Source organism: Sus scrofa, chromosome 4, assembly GCF_000003025.6.
Source record: "Sus scrofa isolate TJ Tabasco breed Duroc chromosome 4, Sscrofa11.1, whole genome shotgun sequence".
In the NCBI taxonomy this organism is placed as follows: Eukaryota; Metazoa; Chordata; class Mammalia; order Artiodactyla; family Suidae; genus Sus; species Sus scrofa.
Genome location: NC_010446.5, coordinates 55,347,812 through 55,367,471, shown reverse-complemented (window position 1 = coordinate 55,367,471; position 19,660 = coordinate 55,347,812).

Below are 19,660 nucleotides of genomic sequence, written 5' to 3'. Positions count from 1 at the left end.
GTGCCTCAACAAGGGGTGGCAAATAGAACAGAGAGAATGAAATAATGGCAATAAAAAGAGCATTATAGAAAAAGGCTAAATAAGGCTGTCTAGCTTGTTAAAACCTTTTCTTGCTTCTATTATTTATAATTTCTGGGTCAATTATGCTAATGTCAGCTGAGGGTCCTAACTCAGTTAAGGAAAGAATATAGGAAGATTTGTATTGACATAATGCCAAGAGAAGAGTGGTGTGCACAGTAGAAGTGCCTTGTCCTGCCTCTGTTTGGATATAATAGCCTAATTTGGTACAATCTCTTAATAGAACTTGATGGTTAATCATATCCCTGTGGGGTGAAACGTGAGTCTTGTGGATCACAGAATCCCAGAGAGAACTCACTTTCACGAAATGTAAGGTTGATGTGAAACTTTTAACAATGAATTCTCTAGAAAGTAGGCTTTGAGAGAGTCTAGAAAATCAGTCCATCATATTTATCGAATGCTTTATGTAGGCCAGGTCTGGGTTAGGCTCTTTCAGCTGAATCACAAATCCTTATCATATTATAAAGCAAATTCCCTAAGATGAACAGAAAGATTCTAATATAGAAAATGAAGGACAGAGTTCCCATCATGGCTCAGCGGTTAATGAACCTGACTAGTACCGATGAGGATGCAGGTTTGATCCCTGGCCTTGTTCAGTGGATTAAGGATCCGGTGTTGCCGTGAGCTGTGGTGTAGGTTGCAGATGGGGCTCAGATACCACGTTGCTGTGGCTGTGGTATAGGCCAGCAGCTACAGCTCGGAATTGACTCCTAGCCTGGGAACCTCCCCTCCATAAGGGGATTTGGCCTTAAAAAGACAAAGGCCAAAAAAAAAAAAAAAAAAAAAAAAAAGACTTCCTGTTGAGAGCATGACATGGTATCTGTGGGGATATGGGTTTGATCCTTGGCCCTGGTCAGTGGGCTAAGGATCTGGCACTGCTGCAGGCTGAGGCATAGGTCGTGAATATGGCTCAGATCTGGCATTGCTGTGGCTGTGGCTGTGGCTGTGGCTGTGGCCTGCAGATTTGGCTCAGATTTGGCTCTGATTAGAGCCCTAGCTGGGGAACTTCCATGTACCACAGGTGCACCCCTAAAAAGACAAAAAACGTGAAGTGTATTCATTTTAAAAATTAAAGGATGAGTGAATTGTCTTGCCTTGTCCTCCCCAAGGAAATCTTAACAAACTAAGAAACAAAATTTACTCCCTAATTTCCTTCTATGAGTAATGATGACATACTTCAGTTTAAGAGATAAAATGCCTTTTTTTGGGGGGGGGGGCTGCACTCATGGCATATGGGAGTTTCTAGGCTAGGGGTTGAATCAGAACTGCAGCTGCTGACCTACAGCACAGCCACAGCAACTCAGGATCCGAGACACGTCTACAACCTACACCATAGCTCATGGCAATGCTGCATCCTTAACCCACTGAGTGCAGCCAGGGATAGAACCCGCAACGTCATGGTTACTAGTTGGTTTCATTTCCACTGCACCACAATGGGAGCTCCGCCAAGTGACATTTGAGCCCTTGATTCCTACATCCCTTGGGCCACAACCAGTCTCTCCCTCTTCACATTCCCTAGTATCAACTGTCTGGCAACTAAGTAGACGACAAAGTCTAAGCTCCATTCTCTGGTAGCTCTCTGGATTCCCCGAAATTTCAAAAGTGTGATTTAGCCTCTCTATTATTGGCTGAAAGTTTTCTTCCTGGGAGCAATTTACCATAAAAATGTTCATTTCCCACCCAAGCTAGCAAAAAGATATGCACCAGTACAAAATAGTAAAGTGTTGAAGTAGAAGATGAATAATATAGGACACCAATTGTAAGAAGAAATAGGTCTAATATCACATATTACAGCTTCAAATATAGGGAGGGAAGAGTAGAATAAGGGGAAAAGTTTTATTCTTAGAGTTGATAATGTGAAGAATTTGGTTAAGCATATTCTTAAAAGCTTTAAAGAAGTCAACAGCACAAACTTAGACTAAAAAAGTAATGTGAAAGCTACTAGTTGCAATAATCCTCTTAAAATTAAGTGACCTTACTGAAAAACCTGAAGTCAGAATTACCTAATCTAATGTCCAATACAATACCATGTCACAATTTGTTAATAGTCTATAAAAAGTATACTATACTATAAAATAATACTAAACTATAAAAGTGTGTACATATATGATATTATGCTGTTCTATACTATCTTATACAAAAGTATACTGTACTTTATGCTGAAAGTGTTCCTGGGGTGAACATTATTTGGAAAATGCTGTGTTAATAAAGCTATACAATTTTGGTTTTTTTTTGTCTTTTTAGTGCAGCACCCACGGCATATGGAGGCTTTTGGGCTAGGGGTTGAGTCAGAGCCTCAGCTGCCAGCCTATACCACAGCCACAGAAACTCAGGATCTGAGCTGAATCTACAACCTATTCTGCATCTGTAACCCACTGAGCGAGGCCAGGGATTGAAACTGCATCCTCATGCTACTTGTCTGGTTCTCAACCTCTGAGCCATAACGGGAATTTCCAAAGCTATACAAATCATATTTTAAAAACAAAGATGAATATTATGGAGAAAAATATTTACAATGCACTTTATTGATAAAAGATTAATATTTCTAATGTACAAAGGGCTTCTATGCATTTTTCAAAAAAACCCTAAATTATATAAATAAAGCAAACAAGTTATAAATGAACAATTCATTGAAAAGAAAGTACAAGTGACTCAAATGATACACATGTGTAAAATGATTAGTTTTAGCCATGAAATACTAATTCTTATCCATTATACTAGTAAAAATTTAAAAAGTGGTAACATCCTTTGGTGGTAAGGATTTGGGCAAAATAGTATTCCTATAGACTTCTGGTGGAAATGTGAGTTGTAACACTTTTTTTGAGGAAGCAGTTTGGAAATATCTATTTCCAGATATTACCCTTCAATCTACAAATCCTATTCCTTTGAACTTATCACATAGGAACAAAGTTTGATACCTTAGCAAATATGTTCAAAACTTTTTTCCCTTTCGGATAGTTTATAGCAGAAAAACATCAGCAAGGTCAGTTATTTATTTTTTTTATAGACAAAGAGAATTTATTTTAAAGAAGAAACAGAAATCAGGAGCTGAAAAAACTCTATCTCAAGTGAACATTTCACAAGAGGGGTTCAAAAGCAGACTCCAATATGCAGAGGAGGACACCAAAAAACTTGAAGACAAGTCACTGAAATTATTTGTTCCCAGAGCCAAAGGAAAAAAGAAGGAAAACTGAACAGAGCCTAATGGAAATATAAAAAACATGAGTGTTGCAATTTGGATTTGTAGTTTTCTTGAATTACATGATGAAATGTTAAAAAATGTACAAATCTAGATTAATGTCTTAGTATAAAGATGTTTTTCTTGACATCAATAATGTATACAGGAAGAGTGGTGCTGTGAAGGAGTAGAATTTTTATATGTTATTGAAATTAAGTTTTTACCAGTTTAAAATATATTGTTATGGGAGTTCCCATTGTGGCGCAGTGGTTAACGAATCCGATTAGGAGCCATGAGGATGCGGGTTCGATCCCTGCCCTTGCTCAGTGGGTTAACGATCTGGCGTTGCCATGAGCTGTGGTGTAGGTTGCAAACGCAGCTCGAACCCTGCGTTGCTGTGGCTCTGGCGTAGGCCGGTGGCTACAGCTCCGATTCGACCCCTAGCCTGGGAACCTCCATGTGCCGTGAGGGCGGCTCAAGAAAATGGCAAAAAGCCAAAAAAAAAAAAAAATATATATATATATATATATTGTTATGACTTCAGGATATTGTATGAATATATGTGATAATTAAACATAAAATATTCACAAAGTATATAGAAAAGGAAGTAAAAAGGGAATCAAAATATGTCATTATTTTAAAAAGTTACTAAACATAAAAGAATGTAATTAGTAAAAGAGGGACAAAAATTTTGTAAAGCATTCAGAAAACAAATAGCACAAATGCAAAAGAAAGTCCTTCCCTGTCAGTAATGACTTTAGATATAATGGATCAAACTCACCATTTAAACAGCATAAGCTTGTTTAACCATAACCATAAGTGTCTGAGAGCACAGGGCAAGAGGAACTCAGAGCCCCCTTCCATTGGGAGATAATCATGTTTTTTAGGCTGGGGTCATGTGATGAAGTGTATAGGTCTGGGATGGTTGTTGAGATCACAGTATCAAATTCACCTTTCTCCTTCGGCTGTTTTTGTCCTTGGGAAGCCAGCCTCTTCATGGGCTTGGTTGTTCTGCCTGTGGAGGTCCAAAAATATAGGGCCTGCAGGCCTGGGTCTGCATGGGTCAGTGAGTCCTTTAGACCTTCATTGTAGTTTCCACCTAAGATTCCTCCCTGTTTTTCATAGGAAAAGGGGTGAAAGTCTCTTCTTCTGTAGCCTCTTCCTGCTGAATAGGGGTGTTGATTAGGGGGTGGAGAAGGTGGAAGGAATCTCATGGTGTCTGTAGGTCTGTAAGGCCAGAATGCATTTGACCTATTTGTTTGTGATTGATTTGATAGTTTTGAGTCAGGTCCAGTATCTTGGACCAGCTGTCTGCTTCTGATGTCCTCTTCTTCTCGTCTTCCGTGTGAGCATGATTTTGTCAGCAGTCCTCTCTATAGACCAGTCCAGTGAAGGAATCTAGTTCAGCATTATGCTCTGAACATCAGGAACTTATATTTTTCAAAAAGTCCTTTCTCTAAGACCTCATTGAAGAGGAAGCATTTTTGCAAAGGCAACAGAATCAAGCCATGAACTGCCTACAATGACAAAAGACTTAAGAAGGCACATTTAAGTTCTGATTACAAGGCAATTGACAAAGAATCTTGGTTACCATGGAGACATCATACTCTATAATTTGAGGAGGTTCATCACTCAGTTGATAATGCTCTGCAGGTATTTTCCTACTTAATTGAACTATCCCTCTCCACCACCTCTGGGATGCCTCAGCAGCCCTCTGAAGCATCCCAAAGTTAGCAGAAGTCAGAAAAACTTTAATTAGAATTTGACAGGAAGTTCAGTGAGAACATTTGGACAGATAGCATTAGAGGTCACTGTGGATAATGCTTTTTCCAAAGTTACAAGAGATCTCAAAAACAAACACAGATCACTTAAAGGCAAAGGACTTCACATAATCTGTGGTCAGAAGTGTCATTCCAACAAGGCTTTGTTCTCTTAGGTGAGAGGAAAGCTGAATGAAAATTTTGCACCAGCTTACTTTTAAAATTAACTTAATTAAATTTCTTCTAAACTTAGTCCTGACCACGCACAAAATTCTTTCCTCATTGTCCACTTCCCACAAACTTTCCATCACTTTCTGTATTCATACTAGTCTGTTTTTTTCACCTAAAACAATAAGCTACAAGACAAACTTACTTTATTTTCCCTTAATAAATATAATTCCATTCCTCATTCCTTCTTTACTGAAAACACACATCCTAAAGCATACATGGACTGTCTTTTATATTTTCTATACCATAAATATTTTATATAGTATAATAAAAAGAATAACTTAACTGGTAAGAATAACAAAAATAATACACCCTCTGAAAATAAGTAAAATGTAAAATGCATACATTGGTTAAAAAACAGTGTAACTATATAAATATGTCCTCACAATTTGTTACATCTTATTGATTCTTCAATATAGGCATTACACCATTCTAGGTGATGTGATAAACAAGACGTTATAGACCTTACATTGTACCATGGAGAGAAATGGTTATTAATAATACAATTGTAGAACTATATTATTTAATTGTACAGTTGCATTATTTAATTATAATTATAAATTCTTTGATGGAGAGGAAATCAGAATCAGATCTAAGAAGACTTCAGCATTCCAAGAATGATGTCAAATGACCCCCTTCATGGTGGATTATGCACTTATTTACTATGAGATATATTTCTTCTCCAGAGATTCCTTGTTTGTGTATCAATTGTAGATGTTTGGTTTGCAGTTATTCTGAAGTTTTGATATGAGTCTATATGCATATGAGATTGTTTTAAATTGTTGTTCTCTTAATTGCAAGTTCATCTCCAGTGTCCTGCATTTGTACCCACCTCTTCTCATGATTTCTGATTTTGGTGGTATAATTGTGAATGGATGACTTCGTATCTTTACTGTATATATATATACCTTTACTGGTGAGCCTTGTCATTGTGGCATTTTTGTTTCCTGTTTCTGTGTTTTCTTTTCTGCCTAGAGAAGTTCCTTTAGTATTTGTTGTAAGGCTGGTTTAGTGTTGCTGAATTCTCTCAACTTTGGCTTATCTGTGAAGGTTTTGATTTCTCCTTCAAATCTCAATGAGAGCCTTGCTGGGTAGAGTAATCTTGGTTGGAGGTTTTTTCCATTCATCACATTAAGTATTTCATGCCACCCCCTTCTGGCCTGCAGAGTTTCTGCTGAAAAATCTGCCAATAACCTTATTGGGGTTCCCTTGTATGTTACTTGTTTCTTTTCCCTAGCTGCTTTCAAGATTTTCTCTTTGTCTTTAATTTTGAGCAGTTTGATTAATATGTGTCTCGGTATATTCCTCCTTGGGTTTATTTTATATGGTACTCATTGTGCTTCCTGGATTTGAGTGAGTGGTTCCTTTCCCATGTGAGGGAAATTTTTGGCTATTATCTCTTGGAATATTTTTTCTGTCTCCTTCTCTCTCTCTTCTCCTTCTGGCACCCCTATAATACTGATGTTGGTGTGTTTCATGTTGTCCCAGAGTTCTCTGAGACTCTCTTCATTTGTTTTCAATCTTTTTTCTCTTTTCTGTTCTGCATCTGTAATTTCCACTAATCTGTCCTCCACCTCACTTATTCGTTCTTCTGCTTCCTGTATTCTGCTGTTAGCTGCTTCTAGTGAATTTTTTATTTCACTTGTTGTATTTTGCACCTCTTCTTGTTTGTTTTATATCTTGTATCTCTTCAGTCAGTGTTTCCTGTAAGGTATCCATCTTTTCCTCCAATTTATTTCCAATGTCTTGCATCATCTTTATCATCAACAATCTAAAGTCTTTTTCCTGGATGCTAAGAATCTCCTGATCACTTAGCTGATTTTCTGGGGTTTTTCCTTTCTCCCTCATCTGAGTTATAGTTCTCTGTCTTTTCATTTTTATAGGTTTTTGGTGTGGTGATCTTTTGACAGATAATAGAGTTGTAGCCTCTCTTCCTTCTGGTGTCTTCCCCCCTTGTGGCTGAAGTTATTATAGAGGCTTGCTATAGGCTTCCTGTTGGGAGGGGCTGATGGCTGCCCATTGGTAGGTGGAGCTGATTCTAATCCCTGTGGTGGGTGGGGCTTAGTCTCTGGATGGGATTAGAGGCAGCTGTGTGCCTGAGAGGTTTTTAGGTAGCCTGTTTACTGAGGGGCAGAGCTGTGATCCCACCTGGATTGTTGTTTTCCCTGGGGCTTCTAAGCCCTGACTGACTTGGTGGGGCCAGATTTTCCCAAAATGGCCACCTCCAGAGAAAGGCAACTGCTGAATATTCCGGAGAGCTTTGCCTTCAATGTCCATCCCTCACAACATTCACCCCTGTTTTCCCAGGATGTCCTCCAAGCACTGCAGTCAGGTTTGACCCAGATTCCTATGGAGACCTCACTCTGCCCTGGGACCACGTGCATGTGAAAGTCTGTGTGTGCCTTTTAAGAAAGGGGTTTCTGTTTCCCCCAGTCCTATGGAGCTCCTTCACACAAGCCCCACTGGCCTTCAATGCCAGATGCTCCAGGGGCTCTTCCTCTTAGTGCCAGATCCCCACACATGAGGGTTTGATGTGGGGCTCAGAACTCTCACTCCTGTAGGTGAGTCTCTGTGAACCAGTTAGTTTTCAGTCTGTGGAGCTTCCCACCCAGGAGGTATAGGGTTGTTTATATCATGAAATCACCCCTCCTACCTCTTGATGTGGCCTCCTCTTTTTCTTCTGGAGTAGGGTATCTTTTTTAAGGTTTCCAGTCCATTTGGGTGGAGATTGCTCAGCCTTTAGTTGTGAATTTTGTTTTTTTTTTTTTTTAGGAGAGAAGTTGAGCTCTGGTCCTTCTATTCTGCCATCTTAATCCTCTCTCTCCAGCAAGATCAGTTATTATACATCAATAAAAAAGAGTATATTATGTATATGTATATTATGTATATATGTATATTATGGTGTAACCATGCATGGATTTCATGCAACCTTTGAGAAAGAATAAGTTAAATATATTTAGGAGTAAAGGGAACTGTCTTACATTGTTGATGGGAATTTAAATTGGTATGGCCACTGTGGAAAACAGTATGGAGCTGTCTTAACAAACTAAAAATTGAGTTACTGTATGATCCAGCAATCCCACTCCTGGGCATATATCCAGAAAAGACAAAAACTCTAATTGGAAAAGTTATATACATCCCAATATTCATAGCAGCACTATTTACAATAGCCAAGACATGGAAGCAACCTAAATGTTTATTGATAGATAAAAAAGGTGTGATACATATATACAATGGAATATTACTCAGCCATGAAAAAGAATGAAATAATGCCTTTACAGCAACATGGATGGACCTAGAGATATCATACTAAGTGAAGTAAGTCAGAAAGAGAAAGACAAATATCATATGATATCACTTATATGTGGAATCTAGAAAATGATAAAAATGAACTTATTTACAAAACACAGACAGACTCACAGACATAGAAAACAAACTTATGGTTACCAAAGGGGAAGGGGAGGATAAATTAGGAGTTTAGGATTAATGGATACAAACTATTATATATAAATAGACAACAAATAACATCTTAATAGATAGCACAGGGAACTATATTCAGTATCTTGTAATAACCTGTAATGCAAAACATTCTGAAAAAAGAATATGTGTGTGTGTGTATATATATATATATATATATGAATCATTTTGCTGTATACTAGAAACTAACATAACACTGTAAATCAATTAAACTTCAATTTAAAAATGTAACAACACCTATCCCCTTTGAGCTACATTTCCTTTATTCAGTGAGAAAATTAAGACGCAGAGAAATGCTTACAGAATGATTCTACTTATATAGGACAAAAGTTAATCAAATATCTTATCTGTGAGAGTGTGGGTATATAGATATTTGCAATGATTGTAAGAACATGGATAAAGAGGAGGAAGACATTTACAGGCTGCTGGTTGTTATGTTCAAAGTGTATAAACAGAAAGGGAGGGAGGATGGGAAGGAAGGTTTTAAAGAGTCTAAGTACAGTGGAAAATAAATATGATCTAGAGAATATAAAATTCTACTATGTTATTTGTTCACATTGGAAAAATTAAGTATATACATGAATTAGAAGATAATCTGAGAGTCTCTGCTGTGGCACAGTAGGTTAAGGATCTGGCTTTGTCTCTGCAGTGGCTTGGGTTGCTGCTGAGGTGCAGGTTCAACCCCTGGCTTGGGGCAGTAGGTTAAGGATCTGGCATTGCCACAGCTATGGTGTAGGTTGCAGCTGTGGCTTGAATTCAGTCCTTGGCCTGGGAACTTCCCTATGCTGAGAGTTCAGAAGAAAAAAATAAAAGATAACCTGAATAGATGAAAACCTTTGATTTGTCCAGAACTCTTATTATTCTTTGAATAAAGAAAGAAAAAGATTCAGTGAAAAAAATCCAGAAAAACTGAAATGAAAATAAGGGGAAATTGTTACAGCCTGTTGATTAAAATACGCTTAATTAAACATAAGTTATCTCAGCTGATAGGGAAATAAAGCTACGATGAAGAAGAAAAAGATATGATTTCTGAAGGCCTCATGGAGATGTAAAATCTTGCTTTTTGCTATTTTTGATAGAAAAGTGACAATGGTCCATGGAGAACCCAGAATTCTAGTGTCCTCCATGCTTAGGTAAACTTGTACTTTTTCTGTTTCAGGGGAGTACCTATGAGGTCTTACTTTCGGAGATGGTGGGATCGATCATGTTTAGAGGGTGAGGTGCAGCCAGAGGAAGAACTAAATTCTTCAGGAAGAAGTAGGGATACATCCCACTGGGGGATTCCAGGGACCAGCTGCTGTGTTTCCAACCCCTTTGGAGCAGTACTTACTTTTTGATTCCTATTCATATGGTAACATAAAATTTATTATTTAAAAAAATTTTTTTGACCATGCCCATGGCATGTGGAAGTTCTCAGGCCAAGGATCAAACTCACATCACAGCAGTGACCCAAGCCACAGCAATGACAATGCTAGATCCTTAACCCTCTAAGCCACCAGGGAACTCCAATATGGCAACATAGAAGTTCTTGTATCCAGACGAAGTCCACCATGACAGTGCCTCTCCTGGAAGGATCACTTGTCCCTTTCCATCCTCCTCCTCCTCAGGGGGTGCCCTTTCATTATATAATAGAAACAGGGCTCTACCTTGCAGCTGGTTGTAAAACATGTTCCCTCCCTTGTTTATAGGTTGTTTTCATTTGTTGCCCATACAGGCAGGGGCAGACACATGTTCCGAAATCAAGTAGCTCTTGAACTTTAGAGGGCTTCTGTAGATAATCAGCATCATGATCAAAGGCAGGAAGATAGGAAAATGCCTAATGTGCTGGGAGGACAGCAAGCCTGTCTGAATGACTGAGCCATGGGTTTCTACTAAGGATGAAGAGATTTGGGTTTTGGATTAGCTGCTAGTAAGGACACAGTGATTCTCCAGGATCTGATGTGGGTTACTGAATAGGAGAGAAATTCAACAAATGTAAGAAATGCAAGGGAAGGAATACATTTATGGAAAAAATAATGGATAGTTTTATAGATATGTTAGGTGCCTGTATAATAAACATTGTACTGAGCTGCCCAGATTCCCCTTCAAGGTTGGACTTAACCTCCGCCCTGCTGGGGATGAACAGCTTCTTGCCCAAGTCAAGGCCCCTCTCTAGGAGCAGCCTTCATTCAGTGCTGGTCAACGCAGGGGTATAAAGGCCCATCCGCCCCCCACCCCACCTTGCAACTAGGAAGGGTACTGTGGGACCATCCCAGCCTCAGCATTTTCTGAATGCATCACAACTTAACTTCTACTTCCTCCAAAATGCTTCCTTCTAAAAATATTGTCCCCAAGAGCATTCCCTAAAAAATGGGTACACACAAATTTTTAGTGCTTTTTTTTTAACACGGAGCATGACCTACAACAGTGCTTTAAGTTTACTGAGGTAGAAACATCCTATAGCACTTGAGCCCAGAACAAGCTGTGAGTGTGGGTGGAAATTTTTTTTAAATGATTTTTATTTTTTCCATTATAGCTGGTTTACAGTGTTCTGTCAATTTTCTACTATACAGCAGTGACCCAGTCACACACACATATATACATTCTTTTTCTCATATTATCCTTCATCATAGTCCATCATAAGTGACTACATATAGTTCCCAGTGCTATACAGTAGGATCTCATTGCTTATCCATTCCAAACACTGTAGTTTGTATCTACTAACCCCAAATTCCCAGTCCCTCCCACTCCTTTCCCCTCCCCCTTGGCAACCACAAGTCTGTTCTCTAAGTCCATGAATTTCTTTTGTGTGGACAGGTTTATTGGTGCTGTATATTAGATTCTAGATATGTGATATCATATGGTATTTGTCTTTCTCTTCATGATGTACTTCACTTAGTATGAGAGTCTCTAGTTCTATCCATGTTGCTGCAAATGGCATTATTTGGTTCCTTTTCATGCTGAGTAGTATTCCATTATGTATATATACCACACCTTCTTAATCCATTCATTTGTCAGTGGACATTTAGGTTGTTTCCATGTCTTGGCTATTGTGAATAGTGCTGCAATGAACATACAAGTGTATGTGTCTTTTTTGAGAAAAGTTTTCTCCAGATACATACCCAAGAGTGGGATTGCTGGGTCATATGATAGTTCTACATTTAGGTTTCTGAGTTACCTCCATACTGGTTTCCATAGCGGTTGTACCAATTTACATTCCCACCAACAATGTAGGAGGGTTCCCTTTTCTCCACACCCTCTCCATCATTTGTTATTTGTGGACAGATGGCCATTCTGACTGGTGTGAAGTGTACCTCATATTAGTTTTGATTTGCATTTCTCTAATAATCAGTGATGTCGAGCATTTTTTCATGTGCTCGTTGGTCATCTGTGTATCTTTGGAGAAATGTTTATAAAGATCTTTTGCCTACTTAGTATTGGGTTGTTGGCTTTTTTTGCCATTGAGTTGTATAAGTTGTTTATATATCTCAGAGATTAAGCCCTTGTAGTTGCACCATATGAAACTATTTTCTCCCATTCTGTAAGTTGTCTTTTTCTTTTTTTGGCTTTTTAGGTCTGAACTCATGCCATATGGATTCCCAGGCTAGGGGTTGAATTGGAGCTGTAGCCACTGGCCTATGCCACAACCTCAGCAATGCAGGATCCGAGCCGCATTTGCGACCTACACCATAGCTCACAGCAACGCAAGATCCATAACCCACTGAGCAAGGCCAGGGATTGAACCCGCAACCTCATGGTTCCTAGTTGGATTCATTAACTGCTGTGCCACGACGGGAACTCCTTTTTTTTTTTTTTTTTTTTAGTGGTTTCCTTTGCTATTCGAAGCTTGTCAGTTTTATTAGGTCCCATTAGTTTATTTCTGCTTTTATTTCTGTTGCATTGGGAGACTGATCTGAGAAAACATTTGTAAGGTTGATGTCAGAGAATGTTTTGCCTATGTTCTCTTCTGTGGGTGAAGATATTAAGTGAGCCCATTGGACTGAATGTGCTCCCTCAGGGAAGCATACCCAGTGAGTAAGTAGGAAGCTCAGAGAAACTTGAAGTGTAACAACTTTTAAATAAGTTGTTAGGATAAGAAAAACTAACAAAGAAGACTGAAGAAAAATGCATGGAGGGGTCATAGAACTAAGAGAGGATGCTATTTAGGAAGTTAAAGGAGGAAAGAAGCGGTCCACAGCTTTAAATGCAAGAGAGAAAGATAAAATAAAACCAAGACTTGCAGAAAATCTAGTGGTAGTAACAATGAGGGGAGCAGTTGGCCTTCGGATGGAGCCATTCATTCAGTCGCAAGGGCAAACCAATCTACATGGCTGCAGTGGGTTCATGATTTAAAAGAGTCAGCTTAGTTAAGAGGAGGAGAGCATTAGGGTAGTAACTAAAAAGGAATGCAGCATTGTGACGTGTGTGTAAGTCTATTTGCATGTGTAGTTTATTTTAGTGCAGGAGACAGTTGACCTTCATCTCCAGGAAACTGTCCCTGATACTTCTGCTGACAGTGGTTGCTCCTTTCTGTGACTCTCAAGATTTCACCTGCCCTTTTCTCATGTCCTTTTCATTTTCTTGCTTGTACAATATTCATGGACATGACTTTCATGTACTTTATTAGTCTTTAATTTTCCTGGGAAAAATTCATGAAGAAATTACTTTTGAATAGTTAAAACTGTCTTGAATGCTTTACACAGTAATACCCAACAGTGAGTGCCCAATTAATACTTTGAAGAAAATATACTGAGTAAATCAAACAAGAGAAAGTAGCTGTGTTTAGCTACTGGTGCCCTCCATTCTTGCTAAGACCTTATTTTGAGGAAACATTGGAGAAATAGACAAAGGCATTGTCATCTGCTGACAAAATAAGGTTATATAACAAAGAGTCATAATACTGAGAGGCAGACAGGCTTGATAAGATTGCTTCTAAACTAAACTAGCTCTTTGGGGTAGAAATAAGACATCTAGTTAAGGATATCAATTAGTCCTCTTAAGGTTACAATGGATGCAACAATGTGATATATACTGAAGTATTTCATACCTTGGTATTCAACAGGATTCAGAGTTATAAAGATGCTAGTTTGATTGCTAAATATGTCTCCCAATGAACTAACATCTGAGAATCAGTCCAGGTGGGTTTGATTTGTTTGTTATACTTTTCCTAAACCATCCCAATTCTCTAGTATAGGTTTTCAGTTGGTAGAATTATAGAGTGGAACTCAAAAAATAATTGTAACTTCAGCATTCAATGCAGCCTCTTAATAATTCCTTTCAAGAGAAAGTTGCAAATGACTAGGTGGAACAAAGTAGAAGAAAGAGAAAAACCTATATTTAGTTTCTAAAATCTCTGAATGAATGAACCAGAGCAGCATTAGATCAGCAGTGTCTGTTATTTTACGATTTTTCCAATTACTTCAAATTTTTCTTTCTCTCTCTCTCTCTGTCTGTCTCTCTCTCACACACACATACCCATACTCTTTAGGGAGATTAAAATTTTCTATTGGTGGATTTACTTATTCATTTTCCTGCTTATGAGAATAAATTTAGAATGATCTTGCAAAATCTGGAGTACTTCACATGGCGTTATCTTATTAGTGTTCCAGTTGTTCCCTTCTAGATTTGATCCTTTTGAGAGAAACCAAAATTTATAAACCTAATTAAGTGTACATATCTCCCAGTCAAAGTGAAAGAAAGGAAAAACATTATTTTTTCATTTTGTGATTCTCTTATTTGGACCTTTCCCTAGAGGGGACAGTTGGCTTCAGAATCAAAACAAGCATTTCTAATTGGTGATCAAGAGTGATATTTGAAGTAATCAGTTGTGACAAGACAGAGATGATAATTTAGGCAGCTAGGATATAGAAAAAAAATATCAGGTACATAAAACAGAATACTTAGAGATACACAATTGTAGGTACAATTTTTGGATAATATGAACTATTTTTGCAAATATTTTTAGAAAAATGTAAAAGTCCCTTGAATATAAATAGGAGCCATTTTAAAAATTAATCTAAACCAAGATTTATGATATTAATTTTATGATATTTATAGAATGATAATAAAGTAAAAAACGATTAATGGTTATATTTTTGGTCTTGGGAAAAAGATAATACTGAAATTTATTTGAATTAAAATATTTATGAATGGCATAAAGCTTGGAATGCATAAAATTTAGCTGTAAGATATAGCTGCATATCATAAAGCATGAAATATGTAAAAGCATGTAGTAAATTCCAGAAAGAAGATACATTTGAAAGCTATTGCTTTATTCATGAGAAGACTATACTGTCACAAACTAGAGGCTCAAGTTTGTAGTCATGTTATCAGCCTGTCTATCGAGCCTTCGTTTGTATGGGTTGGGCTCAGTTTGAGGCTGAAGAAAGGCAACCATCACTCCCATTCCCCCAGCCCAGATGCTGAACATGTGATACTAAAATTACATGGCCATCAGTGGCCAGCAATCCATGCGCTGACCAGTGTTAAATGCAGCCTGCCCCTGGAGAGGGGGTTTGACTTGGGCAAGAAGCTGCTCATTTCCAGCAGAGCAGAGGGTAAGTCCTTCAACTCTGAGGGCAGCTCAGTACAATGTTCATTATACACGCATGTAACATGTCTATAAAGCTATCCATTACTTTTTCTATAAGTATGTTACTTCTCTTGCATTTTCTTACATTTGTTGAATTGCTCTCCCATTCAGTAACCCACATCAGATCCTGGGGAATCTTTGAGTCCTTCCTAGCAGCTAATCCAAAACCCGTATCTCTCCATCCTTCATTTTTCACTTACCTTTTTCCTCCTTGTCCACCTTGTGGTTAGGGGCAAAACAAATACAGACACACCATCCCTTACCTGAACATCTGCAGTAGTCACTTCATTGCTGCTGAAGTCCCACATCTTCCATTCCTCCTGTCTCTCCTTCGCCTCCAAAGTGACAGGTGGATAATGTAAAACTAACCACACTAGCCTCCTGTTTATTCAGTGGCTTCCATTGTCTTCTAGATATAATGACTACATTTCTTATCATGGTTTGAAATTTGTCCAGCCTCAACTGAAACCCACTGCTCAGTCATTCAGACTTGCTTGTCATCCTCCGAGTACATTAGGCAATTTCGTATCTTCCTGCCTTTGATCATGATGCTCTTTCTGCCTGGAATATTCTTTCATCCCACTGCCTTGCCACTTGGGAATATCTATTCACCTTTCAAGTCCTAGTTCAAGCAGTAACCTTTTGTGAAAGCTTTCCTGACTTGTTTCATCCTGTTCTTTATTTATGACCCAACCTACTGCTGTCTTTCTATTTCTGATTCTTACTTGCACTTTTTGAACCCATGACCTGTCTGTCCTAATATTTTTATTCTCCTGGAAGGCAGAAATAATATCTGTTTATTCCTGAGGAGCATGGAAGGAAGTGCATTAATTAAGGAAGGATAAAAGGATTATTAAACAGAGGGGAGGAGCCAGTTGCTAAGAGACAGGATGAATCAGAAAAACAAAAAACAAAACAAATGAGTCTGGTTCTGTGATTTTTTTCAGTTATGCCCCACAGCCTTCTTATAGGCAGGGGAGCTCTGATATGAAGTACTCAGGATGAAGAAATGAAAAGCTGGTTTTAGTGGAAGTACACGGCATAGATGAGATCAAGGCTTCTAGTAAGAGCTTGACTGCAATGGCTACCGTAGGGAATGTCTGGGTTGGAGCCAAATGGGCCTGCAGTCTGGCTGATGGGTTTTGAGAACAGAGGTGGTCCAGAAACTGGAGGACAAAAGGTAGAATCAGTAATAAAGAAGCCTGAAAGGAAAATTTTGGTGCTCAAAATATAGGAAATGAAGCAATTTTGGGTGATGACAAAGTCCAAGGCCCGGTTTTTTTTTTTTTTTTTTTTTTTTTTTTTTTTTTTGTCTTTTTTGTCCTTTTAGGGCCACACCCACGGCATATGGAGGTTCCCAGGCTAGGGGTCTAATCAGAGCTGATGCTGCCAGCCTACATCACAGCCACAGCAACACCAGATCCGAGCCATGTCTGTAACCTATGCCACAGCTCATGGCAACGCTGGATCCTCAACCCACTGAGCAAGGCCAGGGATCCAACCTGCAACCTCATGGTTCCTAGTTGGATTTGTTTCCACTGAGCCATGACGGCAACTCCCCAAGGCCCAGTCTTAAATGTAGGCAGCTTAATGGGAGGGTAAAGAAGATAAATGTTGTTACCACTAAAAAACCGAAAATCTTTGTGGTCAGGAGCTAGGTGGGTTATTATTAGAGTGACCATATAGCCTGGTTTCCTTGAATGCAACCTAGTTTTACACCTCTTTTTCCAGCATAATTATTGATAGTATTTCTCTCAAAAGTGTCCTTCTTTGGATGATAAATTACATAGTTACTTTCATTTTTATTAATTTCCCCAAAAAGCATGATACTACTTAGTATAGCTGTGATAGTTTTGGGGACTTTGGTTGAAAAATGAAGCTTTCAAAATTAGAATTTTATTTATTTATTTATGTTTTGCTTTTTAGGGCCACACCCACGGCATAAGGAGGTTCCCAGGCTAGGGGTCCAATTAGACCTGTAGCTGCCGGCCTACACCACAGCCACAGCAACATGGGATCTGAACCACATCTTTGACCTACACCACAGATCACAGCAACACAGGATCCTTAACCCACTGAGCGAGGCTGGGGATCCAACCCGCATCCTCATTTATCCTAGTCGGGTTTGCTAACTACTGAGCCATGAAGGGAACACCTCAAAATTAGAATTTTAAAAATTAGAATGAAAACATAGTAGAAGATATAAAGAACAGTTACTGCAGTTTACCATGGGAAGATAATAATAATGAATTCATTTTTAATGATAACACATGTCCCAAATAGAACTGTTAAATTTAACATTTACACACGAAACATTAGGTTTTCTGTAGTCTGGGTCCTGTCTTTTAAAGTTTTTTAGAATAGAGTGCATTAAAACAAATTAGCAGTGCTTAACATGTGGCTAAATAATTTATACCTAAAGGAGAGTCTGTCAACTGAGAGATGTTTCAAATATAATTGCTGCCTTGCATCAAGGAAAGAACATAGGATGAAAAATCAGAGCATGTAGCTCCCTCAGCTTCTTACCAGCTAACATGAAAATAACCAAGTTAATTATCCTTCTAAGCCCATTTCCTCACTGGTAAAGGGATAATAGCAGTTATCTGACCTTCTAAAGGGGCTGCAGTGAGGACCAAATGAAATAATGGAAAATTCTTTTAAAAACTGTACAAATGTAAGCAGACCAAATGTCCTTCTAAAGACAAAACCAAACAAAAATAAGTAGGAAAGGATTCCAGGTGAGTTCTTGGAATTTTTGTTCTGAATTAATCTGAATATTTTTATATAAATAGGTAAATTGAATTTGTCACTGTTAATATATATATAGACGAATTGTTCATCTATAAAACAGGATGTTGGAAGAATACTGAGAAGAACAGAAAACCACAGTTATCTTGTTAGAAATCTGTCTTCTCATTTTATGTGAAAGATAGAGTCATTAGGGAACCAAAAGCCTGATGAGAAAACGAGGTAATTTTTGGAGACAAAAATATCCAGTTCATTCTTTTATAAGTGTTTTACCTACTAAAAGCCCTCAACCTCATCATCAGAAGGTCAACTGCTTTATAGATTAACTCACCCTGTCCATGTCCGAGGCTGGGAACTCTCTGGTGAGAACAGCTGTTGATCATTTGTCTTTTTACATCAAAGACCCAGGAAGACTCTTTAGTAAATTAGGGAGGTATTAAAGAGATTAAATGAGTTCAAATTAGTTCCTGATATAAAGAAAATACATACCACAACATTAGTTTCCTTATAACGAAGGTAGGAAATAATAAAAATTAATTGCAACAGTGAAGCTTCCTGGCAAATCTGTTACTGATGGTTAACCATATAAGAGTATTTTATTTTTTTTTCAATTATGCCTCAAACATTTTATTCAAAGTTTGCAAATATGTCAAAAATGATATGTAAAATACCACATCTAAATTTATATGGAAGGACTCTTTTTACGGCTGAACCTGTGGCATATGGAAGTTCCCAGGATAGGGGGTGAACTGGAGCTGCATCCGCTGGCCTATGCCACAGCCACAGCAACACCAGATCTGAGCTGCATCTGCAAACCATATCCTTAACCCACTGAGTGTGGCCAGAGATTGAACCTGCATCCTCATGGACACTATGTCGGGTCCTTAACCTGCCAAGCCACAACAGGAAAAACTCTCTGTTTTTCATGCAAAATATAGATTTTACAGAGAGTAAACTCAACTTTAATTATTAAAAAAGGCAAATTTATTTCTGCACACATATTGTGGTAATCCTTAGAGTAATAGACAATGTAGGCACTTGTGAAAATGACCATACTTTTGTAAGAAAATGAATATATATTTTTCTTCCAGTTTTATTGAGATATAATTGACATACCACATACTGCATTGTGTAAGTTTGATACTTACATCGTGAAATGATTACAAGTCTAGTGAACACCCATCGCCTCCTACAGAGGCAAAATAAAATGAAAAGAAAATACATTTTCCAGAGTTTCCTTTGTACCTCAGTGGTTAACAAACACAGCTAAGATCCATGAGGATGCAGGTGGGATCCCTGGCCTCACTCAGTGGGTTAAGGATCTGGCATCGCCGTGAGCTATGGTGTAGGTCACAGACGAGGCTTAGATCCTGCGTTGCTGTGGCTGCGGTAAAGGCCGGCAGCTGCAGCTCTGATTTGACCCCAGCTTGATTCGAACCTCCATATGCTGAGGGTGCAGCCCTAAAATATATATATATATAAAATTCTTATATAAAAATATGATGAGAATTCAGGATTTTTACTCTTTTAACAATTTCCATATGTAACACAAGTAATTAGCAGCTAATTCTATTAATCATGTTGTACAATACAAAATGAATATAGTTTAAATTTCAACTA